General features: G+C 46.1%; 1 protein-coding gene and 1 pseudogene across 8 annotated transcripts in view; one reads left to right on the forward strand and one right to left on the reverse strand.

The window, feature by feature from the left end:
• The window catches only part of ZNF831 (zinc finger protein 831), a 128,401-nt gene that overhangs the window by 96,586 nt on the left and 19,430 nt on the right, over positions 1–12,385 (reverse strand). For 2 of the 8 annotated variants that reach the window (XM_042980024.1, XM_042980023.1), the window contains one exon: positions 8,203–8,287. The exons of 5 other annotated variants lie outside the window; for them this stretch is intronic. The gene's annotated coding sequence lies outside the window, so the exon portion shown is untranslated. Of the gene's footprint in view, positions 1–8,202; positions 8,288–10,697; positions 11,023–12,385 lie in introns of those variants that run through there. One more of the 8 variants, XM_042980026.1, reaches the window with a different exon arrangement.
• Positions 5,710–6,261, forward strand: LOC102963386 (annotated as a pseudogene).

Genomic DNA, 12,385 nt, shown 5'->3' on the forward strand with positions numbered 1-12,385 from the left:
TCTACCCCTCGACCCTGGGTGATAGAGTGGCATTAGTGACAGTGAGCTGGTTCCAAGCCCGGCACTCAAGAGCTCTGCATGCTTCAGCTCTGCTTCGGCCTTGGAAGCAAGCCCACGCTAGCCGCCTGGAGGATGAGCGACCATGTGGAGCTGAGACAAGCCATCCCGGGGAGGCCACCTTAGTCCGACCAGCCCCCTGTAACAGAGCTGGCTGCTGCCCACAGGCACATGAGTAAGCCCAGCCAAGACAAGGCCCGCTCAGCGGAGCCTGGCCTAAAACACTGACCCATAGCATCGTTAGCTAAATAAATGGTTGTCATTTTAAGCCGCTATGTTTTGGGCTGTTCGATAGCAAGAGCTAACTGAATAGTATGATATCAACATGGTACCTAAAAGAATTTTAAGGGTAATTTTGACCAGTGGTGATTTTTGCCTTACGACATCCCTCACATGCAGTGACTCCATGATAACCCACGTTTCTGGGGACACGCTGCTCTCGTAGGCAACCGCATCAGCATCGAAAGGGTCAGAATGGATTAGCTCCTCTGGCAATGGCATCGTACTTTCTATTTTCTTCAAATATCGAAAGGTCTTGACGCAGAGTTTCCTCAGCTTCCCTTTGTGAACCTTTGGTCACCCTCCCAGGCTAAGTTAGCATCGATGACGGCCTCTGTGTCTGACCTCCGCCATCTGTTTTCTCACCCATTTCTTTGAAGAGCCTAGACAGCTCATAAATTAGCATTTTAACCCACAGCAAGATTATCTTCCACTGTTTCTTACCGCAACCCAGCTCAAGTACTCACATGCTTTTTGACATCCATTTGAGATCAAAACTGTTTGTTGGAATGCAAAAGGGGCGTCCAGGAGAGAGGCCAGTGGACACACAGAACCCTCACTGGCCGACAGAGCTGGCAGGATGGATCTCCCATTCTCCCTGGCTGAGAAAACCGTATATTCTGCCACACTGGGTCTCATCAGCCAGACACTGTGCCAAAATGATCGGGACATTCGCATTAACAAAGCACTTGGCTTATTTAGCAAAATATTTGAAACGGAAAGTGGTAAAACCAGCACCGTTCAGGAAGACGTCAAGTAGAGTATTTCTGTTTAGTTTCCACCTATTGAAAATTCATTTTCTCATCCACTCAAATGTTTATGGAGCACCTACTCTGGGTCAGATACTATTTCGTGTGTTGGTCTCTCTTATGATACACCCCTACACAGACAGGTAAGAGAGTTCTTTGAAATAAATTATACAATATACCAGAAAATAATAAGTGTTACGGAAAAAAACAGAGCATGGTAAGGAAGGGGAGGGGTGAGGTGGGGAGAGGAGCCAGGCAGGGAGGGAGGGGTGCCGTTGTAAATGGGATGAGTCAGGTGAGACCCGCCTAGAAGGTGAGAACACAGGAAGCTAGCGATGGAGTGAGCCACACTGCTATCAGGGGGAAGAGGTTGCAGGCAGCAGGAACGGCCAGTGCCAAGGTCCTGGCGTGGGAATGTCTGGTCCACATCTGGGAATGTACCGTGAGACATGATATGCTAAGAGAGAAGGCAATACATTCACAGAGGCCAACCTGCCCAACTATATTTTGTGATTCTTTTGGGGGAACTCCATTTCCCTGGGTCTTTGTTTCCTCAACTGCAAAAGGGGGAGAAAGACATCTAGGTACAAACTCGTAGCTACAGAGGCACCGTTCTTGCTTAAATGACAAGAGGCGTGTCCTTAGCACCGCTGTCACCGTCACTCTCCTCCATGGCAGACGGAGAAGGCGCAGCTCGACGCTCTCTTGCCGACTGGGAGAAGGGGATCACCCAAGGGGGGACCCCGCCTCCCCGGGGCCACCTCCCTTTTCCACACACACGACCGCGAAGGTCACCTTGGCCTGCTCCCACACCCCCCAAGGCCAGCTCTCGCCACTGCAGGCCTGGCCACGCTAGAGGCCGATCGTGACCCCTCGCGGCTCAGAACGCATGAGATAAAAGGGTACAGAACATCATAATTCATGATTGCCTGACAGGCTATAAACAGATTTGTGTGTTTACGGTATGAAACAGCATAATTCAGAATACGGTATTGGTGATGCTTATTGTTTTATATAATTATATTAATTAGGCAGCAAAACAGCAAACAGATGGCAGGGCTGAATTCAAAGCAGGATAAGACAGAGAGCCCCAGATATTGATGGGATTCAGAGGATTACAGGAGTAACCCCTACCTTCTCAACCGCCCACTCAGGGAATGCAGCACACAGCTGGGCATTCTTGGTACATGTGCACCCTGTGTGCACGGACCGCGACGCACAGATCTGCATTACAGGGGCCTGCGGGCTCTGCTCGTTAAAGGCATGTCGATTGGGACCCACAAAGATGACCCTCTGGCTGCCAGGTGTGGGGCTCCTTAAACCTCTCCTCCATCTTCTGGTGGTGCCAGCCGGCACAGAGTTCTGTTTTCTAATGAAGTTACAATTCAGGGGCGCCTGGGGGGCCCGGTCAGTTACACATCCGATTTTTGACCTCGGCTCAGGTCATCTCACGATTCGTGGCATCGAGCCCCGCGTCAGGCTCTGCACTGACACCATGGAGCCTGCTTGGGATTCTCTGTCTCCCCCTCCCTTCCCATCTCCTGCCCACTCTCTCAAAATAAATAAATAAACTTAAAAAAAAAAAAAGTTTAGGGGCACATGGGTGGCTCAGTCAGTCAAGCATCTGACTTCGGCTCAGATCACGATCTCACGGTCCGTGAGTTCGAGCCCCGCGTCGGGCTCTGTGCTGACAGCTCAGAGCCTAGAGCCTGGAGCCTGTTTGGGATTCTGTGTCTCCCTCTCTCTCTGCCCCTCTGCCATTTGCGTGTGTGTGCACGCGCTCTCTCTCTCTCTCTCAAAAATAAACATTTAAAAAAAGTTTAACGAAGCTACAACTTACATACGGTATGGTTCCCCTTTCTAGCGTGTGGCTCTGTGAATCTGGATAAGCAGACACAGCTGCAACCAAACTGGGGTCCAGAAAACCTCCACCTCCCAGGTACCCCACACCTCTTCTGATCAGCCCCTTCGCCTCCCCCAGTCTGGCAACCACAGACCCAGTTCCGCCCCTACTGTTCTGCCTTTTCCAGATGTCACATAAATGGACTTACAGACCGTGTAACTTTTCTAACCTTCCAAGACGCCCCTGAGATCCGTTCGTGGTGCTGCACGTTTTGTTAGTTCACCCTCGTTGCTGCTGAGCAGTACTCCAGTATGTGGAGGTGACCTACTTTAGTTACTTCCCCTCCTTGCCAGGTGGTGTCTGAGGAGGCCTGGGAGGGACAGTCAGGACATTCGCTGCTGCCTGACAGCAACAAGGCCACCCTTGCCCCCGGGAGCAGTGGAAGGCACGTGGGGAGCAGGAACGGGCATCGTGGCTCCCCCAGGCATCACTCTCTCCCGGGGAGTTACCCAGGGTGGCCTGGTGGGGAGCCACCCCCTCCCCAAGGAGCAATGAGAAGCTCCCCCCTGGGGGGCCAAGCCTCTACCCACCCACTTCCCCTGCTGAGCAAGGTCAAACAGGAGGCTTGATCAATCCAGGCTCTCATAACACAGCACCCAAGATGTCCAAGTTCCAACCAAAACTCATTTGTCATATCAAGAAAAAGTCCACAGATGTCAACACCAAGATGCAAGAAACGTTGGAATTATCTGACAAAGATTTTAGAGCAGCCGTCATCAAAATGTCTCAATGAACACTTATGAATATGCTTGAAACAAATTTTAGAAAGTAGAAAGTTTCAGGAAAAAAAACAACCAAATGGAAATTTTAGAACTGAAAAATGCTATAACAAAAATTTTTTAAATGCTGTGGATGGCATTTAAGTGTCAATACTATCCAAATAAATCTACACATTCAATGCAATCCCTATCAAAATAACACCAGGGACACCTGGGTGGCTCAGTCTGTTAAGCATCCCACTTTGGCTCGGGGCATAATCTCATAGTTCATGGGTTCATGGGTTCAAGGCCCACATCGGGCTCTACACTGACAGTGCAGAACTCTCTCTCTCTCTCTGCCTCCCCCCACTTGTGCTCTTTCTCTCTTTCAAAATAAAATTAAACTCAAAAAAAAAAAAAATAATAACAACACCAGCATTCTCCACAGAGCTAGAACAAGCAATCCTAAAATTTGTATGGAACCAAAAAAGACCCGGAATAGCCAAAGTAATGTTGAAAAGGAAAACCCAAGCTGGAGTCATCACAATTCCAGACTTTAAGCTGTATTACAAAGCTGTAATCATCAAGACAGTATGGCACAGGCTCAAAAACAGACACATAAATCAATGGAATAGAATAAAGAACCCAGAAATGGACCCACAAATGTATGGCCAACTAATCTTTGACAAAGCAGGGAAGGGTATCCTATGGAAAAAAGACAGTCTCTTCAACAAATGGTGCTGGGAGAATTGGACAGCAACATGCAGAAGAATGAAACCAGACCACTTTCTTACAACCTACACAAAAATAAATTCAAAATGCATGAAAGACATAAATGTGAGACAGAAAACCATCAAAATCCTACAGGAGAAAACAGGCACCAACCTCTTTGACCTTGGCCACAGTAACTTCTTACCTGACGTGTCTCCAGAGGCAAGGGAGATAAAAGTGAAAATGACCTATTGGGGTCCCATCAAGGTAAAAAGCTTCTACCCAGCAAAGGAAACAATCAATAAAACTAAAAGGCAACCAACGGAATGGGAGAAGATATTTGCAAATGGCATACTGGATAAAGGGTTAGCATCAAAAATTTATAAATAACTTACCAAACCGAACACCCAAAAATAAATAATCCAGTGCAGAAATGGGCAGAAGACATGAATAGACAGTTTTCCAAAGAAGACATCCAGATGGCCGATAGGCACATGAAAAGAGGCTCAATATCATTCATCATCAGAGAAATACAAATCAAAACTACAATGAGATACCACCTCACACCTGCCAGAATGGCTAAAGTTAACAACTCAGGAACAACAGATGTTGGTGAGGATGCAGAGAAAGGAGAACCCTTTTGCACTATTGGTGGGAATGCAAACTGGTGCAGCCACTCTGGAAAACAGTGTGGAGGTTCCTCAAAAAATTATAAATAGAACGATCTTATATCCAGCAATTGCACTACTAGATATTTATCCAAAGGATACAAAAATGCTGATTCGAAGGGGCACATGCACACCAACGTTTATAGCAGCAGCATCAATAATAGTCTAATTATGGAAAGAGCCCAAATGTCCATCAACTAATGAATGGATGAAGATGTGATGTCACACACACATACGCACACAATGGAATACTACTTGGAGATGAAAAAGAATGAAATCTCGCATTTGTGACAACACAGACGGAACTAGAAGGCATTATGCTAAGCAAAATAAGTCAGATACAGGATTTCACTCATAGGTGGAATTTGAGAAATACAACAGATGAACATAGGGGAGGGAAAGGAAAAATAAGACAAAAACAGAGAGGGTGGAAACCCATAAGAGACTCTCGAATACAGAGAATCAACTGAAGGTTGCTGGGGGGAAGGTGGGTGGGGGGATGGGTTAACTGGGTGATGGGCATTAAGGAGGGCACTTTCGGGGATGAGCACTGGGTGTCATATGTAAGAGACGAATCACTGGGTTCTACTCCTGAAGCCAAGACCACACTGTATGTTAACTAACTTGAATTTAAAATAAAAAATAAAAGACCTCTGCGGCTAGCAAGCACCCCGGAAGCAGCCCCCTCTCAGGGTCATGAAGGCAAGCAAGATGGCGTCTGCCAGCAGGGTGGTTCAGTCAGTCAAGCCACATACTCCATGAATAAGGAGTGTCTCCTGACAGAAGAGACGGTCCTAAACCCAATGAATCAGAAGTTTTGGGATCAGCAGGACTACCAGCTCGCTCTTCTTCACTTTCGTCATAGCATTCGAAGGGAAGGAAATCACCAGATTTGCTGATGCATCAGGGTCCACCAGACACCGCAGAAATAATAAAAACGTTACCTCAGAAATACAGAAGGAAGCTTGTGTCTCAAGAAGAAATTGAATTTACCCAACGCAGAGGTCCAGAATAATCACTGACGGTGTGGCTGCTATTTGTCATCATTCAAAAGAATAGTCTTTACAATGAAGGACTTCTAAAATGGCACATGAGAAATTATACATTAAACAACTTGAAGAAATGTTCTATAAAAAAAAATGAAATAGAAAATTTAGGTGGACACTTGTATCTCCTAATATATGTATGTTGGTCAGTTTTTCCACAAGCTTACCTGATTGTTAATGTAGTTATTGAAGTACACATTTTTTAAATGTAAAGTAAATAAAATAAAATAAAATAAAATAATAAAAAAAAAAAACCCTCTGTGGATGGGCTCAACAGAATGGAAGAGACACAAAAAGAATGAATGAATTTGAAGACAAAATAATAGATTCCCAGTCTACTACAGATGAAAAAAAGGCTGAAAAAATGAACAGAGCCTCAGGAATCTGGGGGACTAATGAAACATATAACATTCATGTCATGAGAGTCCTGGTAGGGGAGTGGGCTCACACAGCATTTAAATAATGGCTGCAAACTTCAATTTGGCAAAAGACCTAAAAACCTACAGATTTGGGAAACTAGTGAATCCGAAATAGGACAAAGCCAAAGAAATCCTAACCAAAATATATCAAAGTCAAACTTCTGAATTCTAAAGACAAAAGAAAAAAGGATCTTGAAAGCAATGAGAAAAAAGTCACACCTTAGGGGAAAAACCACTCTAATGACAGCAAAGTTCTCACCAGAAACTTGGGAGGACAGAAGGAAATGGCACATTCCAAAAGGGCTAAAATGAAAGAATGTCAACCCAAATTCTATATCCAGAAAAAAAAAAAATCCTTCTTCAAAGAAGGGACAATCTAGACATCTTCAAATAAAAGAAAACAAAGATAATGTCACCCCAGACCCACCCTAAAGGAAGAGTTAAAGGACGTTCTCTAAACAGAAAGGAAATAATGAAAGAAGGAAAACCTGGAGCATCGAGAAGGAAAAACATGAACAGAAAGAGTAAAAATATAGACAAATACAGTAGTTCCTTCAGAACTTTTTAAACGATGGTGGATGGTTAAGACAAAAATAAAACCGTCTGATACGGTTCTAGACGTACGTAGAGTCTAGATGACCGTAAGCGGGGGAAGGGAGGAAGGTAAAGCTTCTACACTTCGTTCCAAATGGCGAAATAGTAACACCCACGGACTGTGATGAATTACAGGTCTACTCTGTGATACAGAGAGCAATCGTATAATCAATATGGGGATATCCAACAGAGTCTGCCTGAACCATGGGCCACAACTGTGGTCTCCCTGCAACCAACCGTACAGCCTCGGATTGGAAATGACGTGTCTGCAGCCTTCTTGACGGGAACTAGGGCCCTGGCAGTAAGAGTACAGCCCATCTGAGCCTGGGGGTTCAAAGTTCCTGCTCCCTCGGCAAGCCCTACTTCCCACCACACAGCCCAGGAGCTCTGAAGACCTCTGGCTCCGATGGTGTCCAAGCTCCCAGTGCGCCCCCACATCTCCCGCTTCCTGCCTGCCCTCCAGGGTATTATCTACTCTGGACAAGCTCCAGTCTGGCTAAACCAACCAACTTCTCTGCTGTTCAGTGGTAAAACCACAGCTTCTCCAATGAGGTCCCAAGCCCTTCCACGTATGCCTTCTCTTGGGTACTATTCTCTCTCAACCCTAGGGTACTGCACAGAGTTTCCTTGTATCTTATAGCTGCCCTTTCACTACAGTGAATCATTCTGATGTTAAACTTCCACAGTGTGACCTACTAGGTTTTCTACTTCCCGATTAGATACAGACTACTACAGAATTCTAGGAGTGGTCCCGGAAGAGAGATCCCTAAAGATGGGATCCAGGGATGGGTCCGGTCGTGTTCCTGGACTTGAGTGTAATGCTGAGCTCCCTGCCAATGAGGACTGTGCTGCTTGTAACCCATGACGTACAACAGCATCACAATCAATCAAGCCGCCATCTGTGGTTGGTTGTGACGAAGTACCACTGGAGCACGTGCCTCGGGAGCCCAAGTCGCTTCCGCTCTTGCCGCGTGGCAGCAATGACGACCGCACGGGCTGTGGTGCGGGATGAGTTTTTCTGAGTGCCCTTGAGTGCTTACAGAAAGAAAGTGACAAACTCAGGTCTGTTAACTCCCACCTCGAGTCACGGTCTGAGAATCAGACAGCTTCCATGACAGCCCTGAACGAATCTCTCATTTCTTGTAGCCACAGGACTGACATTGCTGAAAATCAAACACAAAATGTCACGGTGTGAGTTGCTGAGTTAAAATGGCAGTTGAATTCACAGTCTTGCCAGGTTTCTCCTGTGAAAATCAGGGCATTAATGGGGGTGGGGGAGAATGAGATCCTGAAACATAGAAGAAGGGCATCAGGAAACTGCCAACGTTGGCACGCAGGTCATTCTGAGCCTTTCTTACCAGCAGCAACAGATTCCCCTCCAGTGTCCAAGAAGACCCGTCTCTGACAGCTTAAAAACACTGTGATACCCTCATTTGGGACAGATACCTTGAAAGGGGTTCCTCCTTCTTCTCCAAACCCACCCAACCACCCTGTTGCCAGTAGACCCCTAACTAGAATCAAGTCTCTGCGTGACCCGGGCGACGGGTATACACTATGACCCAGGAAGAAACAGCTTATCCACCAAAAGAGCTGGAGGCCTTTGCTAATACGCCCTGGCAGAAACATGGGGAACATATAGGTGGGAATAGAGTCTAAGGTCATTGAGAAACACCTTAGTGAGGGGCCACTTGCACCCCTGAAAACCTCTGTGGCTGCTCTTTTTTCAGGCCAAGTATGACTGGGCGGGATGCCACCCTTGAGATGGGCTCCCTGATTTCACTGTGATGTGTGAATCCTGGCATAGCAGAGGCTAAGTGGCAGCACTTAAGTATCAAAGGCAAAGTGGGCACGTCAACCACATGGCAGTAGGGACCTGCCAGTAGCCAGAATGCTCTGGGTCGCAGAGACCTTTAGCCGGAGCTGACTGAGACTGACTCCCGGGGAGCGGAAAAGGTCATCAGCCTGCTAGGACACTGCCTGACCCACGCAGCGAGAAACACGCTAAGTGTGGTGCAAACGACCGGACTTGAGTCACCAAATGGAGAATCAGAGCCCTTCAGCCAGTTTTCAGACCCAATTCAGTAGTTCACAGACCAGAGGCCCCTGAATGACACGGGCGTCGGGTCCTACGGCCACCCAGACACGCTGTCGATTTCCCTCCTAGCCTTCCCCAGAGGGACCCGTGGCCATACACCACACACTCGAGTGGCTGTAGTTTGAGGAAAAAGTAAATACTGGAACTTCTTAGGGACTACTAGATACACCAAAGGTAAAGGACCCAGAGCTAGCTGAGGTCCTGCCCTGAGGGCAAGGAAACTCAGGACCGGACAGCTCGAGAAAGCCACAGACGGGGACTACAATCTCCCGGCCAAATGCAGAAATGAGGACTGGAATAGCTTTGCGTGTGATCTCTATGCGTGCTGTATGGTTGAGTTTGTTTACATATACTAATCGCTCTCTACTTTTCTCCTTCCTCATATTTTTAGATTTTATACATGAGTTACTGAAGGTTAAGTTTACAACTTAGTCTTAGAGAATATACAGGAAGCCCTTGACTGAATTTGACAAGTAATTACTATAGCCCATGACGGATTAAATGACTGGCTGTTCTCATTTTGAAAAAGAGTTAAAATTTCTTCACTTGTAAGGAGGAAAGATGTATCTCGTTAGGCAGAAAATACAGCGCCTTTTCATAGTTTCAAGGAAGTCCCAACACGCATATGGAAGCTGAGGGGCCACAGGGATAGACCATGTCAGTTATGAATTTATTGCATCTCAGCTCTCAATGCACCTCCAACAAATGCTGTACGATAAACAATGCAATTCCTTTAAGTTTTTAAAGTAGGCACAATGTTAAGGGTGACTGCAGGAAGGAGAGGCTTCCTGCAATTTTCAGCGGGGGCCAAGGAGAAGGTCAGTGGTGTGGCTGTGAGGACATCTGCTAGAGCCTGCCCCCTGCCAAAGTCCCCAGATGCTACTCCCTCTGCAATCTTGCAGCCTCGGGCCGGTGCTAAGCTGTCTACGGCCCCGCCCACGAAAACCGAAGCTTCTTCCCAGCCTGCTGATGGCCTGAGAGTCGCGTGGCCGCTGAGCCCCTGCTGCATCCTGTGCACAGTGCACCTCTGGTTGGGGCGCCCACAGAGAACCATTCCGCCTCCCACCCATGCAGACCATTAGCTCCAAAGGCCTCCGTTCCCCCTGGTGCCCAGATTCCCAACGTACACCCATGTCTCCTGTTGTCCGTCACCCGCTTACCGCCTACGTTCTAGAATGTGGTCCACTGTTCACCCAGCAACTCCAGGCGAGCTCTGGTCTGGCTAAGCCAGCCAGTTTCTCCGCTGCTCGAGAGCCAAGCTATAGCCTCTCCAATGAGGCACGAACCTCTTCCAAGTCCGTCCTTCCTCTCAACCCTAAAGTACCCCGTAAAGTTTCCTTACATCTTACAGCCACTCTCTACAGTTATTAGTACTCATCTGAACCTTCTCTTGTTTAACCCACTGTGTGATTTCTACTTCCTGATGGGACCCAGAATGCTGCTCCTAGAGAGGTCCTCTCCCAGGCCATTACACAAACCTTAGCAAACTGAAACAACTGAAATCATACAGCGTGTGTTCTCTGCTCAGAATAAAGTCAAATTGGAAGTCAACAACAGAAAGATAACAGGAAAATCTCCGAACGCTTGGAACGAATCAGCATACCACAAAGTAACCCACGTGTTCCAAGAGGAAGTGTCAAGGGTAACATCAACAACAACAAACACCGAATGAATGGCAGTGAAAATACTCAGAATGTGTGGGATGCAGCTAACACAGTGCTGAGGGGGAAATGTTGAGCACTAAAGGCTTATGTTAGAAAAGAGAGAGCACCACAAAGCAATAATTTAAACTCCTACTTCAAAAAGCTAGTGAAAGAAAAGCATAACAAACCCAAAGAAGGCAGAAGGAAGGAAATGATAAGGAAAATTGAAGAAATAAGTAAAGTTGGAAGAGAAAAATAATAAAGGGAATGAATGGAAATGCTTATGCTTTCAGCAGGTCAATAAAATTGATCTTTAGAATCTCTACAAAGCCTGGGACGCCTGGGGGGCTCGGTCGGCTGAGCGTCCAACTCTGGCTCAGGTCATGACCGCACAGTTTGTGAGTTCGAGCCCCATGTCGGGCTCTGTGCTGACAGCTCAGAGCCTGGAGGCTGCTTCAGATTCTGTGTCTCCTTCTCTCTGCCCCTCCCCAGCTCACGCACGCTCTCTCTCCTTCTCTCTCTCAAAAATAAACATTTAAAAAAAAATTTTTTTTAAAGAATCTCTACAAAGACTGAAAAAAGAAAAATAAGAGAAGGCACGAATTACCAGTATCAGGAGACTAGCAGGGATATGACTACAGACCCGGTGGGTATCACATGGATAAAGGGGAATTCTGTGAATAAATGTGATAGTCATATGAACATGATAACCTAGATACAATGGACAAATTCCTCAAAAAGCACAAACTACCACAATTCACCAATGATGAAACAGCTCATTTGTAGAGCCCCTCTATTAAGCAGCCTGAATTTGTAATTTTAAAACTCCAAGGAAAGAAGTCTCCAGGCCCTGATGGTTTCACTGAAGAATTCTACACAACGTTTAAAAAAAGAATTAACACGAATTCTATATAACCTCTTCCAGAAAACAGAAAAGGGGAGAACACTTCCTAATTAATTGCATGAATCTGGCCATCATCCGGACACCAAAACCAGAGACGGTACAAAAAAGAAAACTACAGTGCAATATCTCTCACGAATGCAGATGGAGAAAAATATTAGCAAACACATTTACGATGTGAGAAGAATCATGTATCATGGCCAAGGGTTGCCCAGCGATGGATCAGGGTAATCCACCGCCTTAACGGCATAAAGGAGAAAAATCACACGACTGTATCAAGTGCTGCAGGAAAAGCTTTTGACAAAAGTCAAAACCTACTTGTGATAAAATCTCTCAGAAAAGAGAAACAGGGGGAAAGTTTCCCAACTTGATGAAAAGTATCTACAGAACATCTACAGCCAATATTACACTTACTGGTAAAAAAAAAAAAAAAAAAAAAAAAAAAAAAAAAAAGAAAAGAAATACTTCCTCCTGAAGATTGAGAACAAGAGAAAGACGTCTCCCTTTGAGCTCTTATTCAACATAGTTCTGGAAGTTCCAGACAGTGCGATAAAGCAAGAAAGGAAATGAAAGACATACGGGTAGAGAAGAAGAAGAAAACTGTCCTTTTTGCAGATGACAC

Source organism: Panthera tigris, chromosome A3, assembly GCF_018350195.1.
Source record: "Panthera tigris isolate Pti1 chromosome A3, P.tigris_Pti1_mat1.1, whole genome shotgun sequence".
NCBI classification, from domain to species: Eukaryota; Metazoa; Chordata; class Mammalia; order Carnivora; family Felidae; genus Panthera; species Panthera tigris.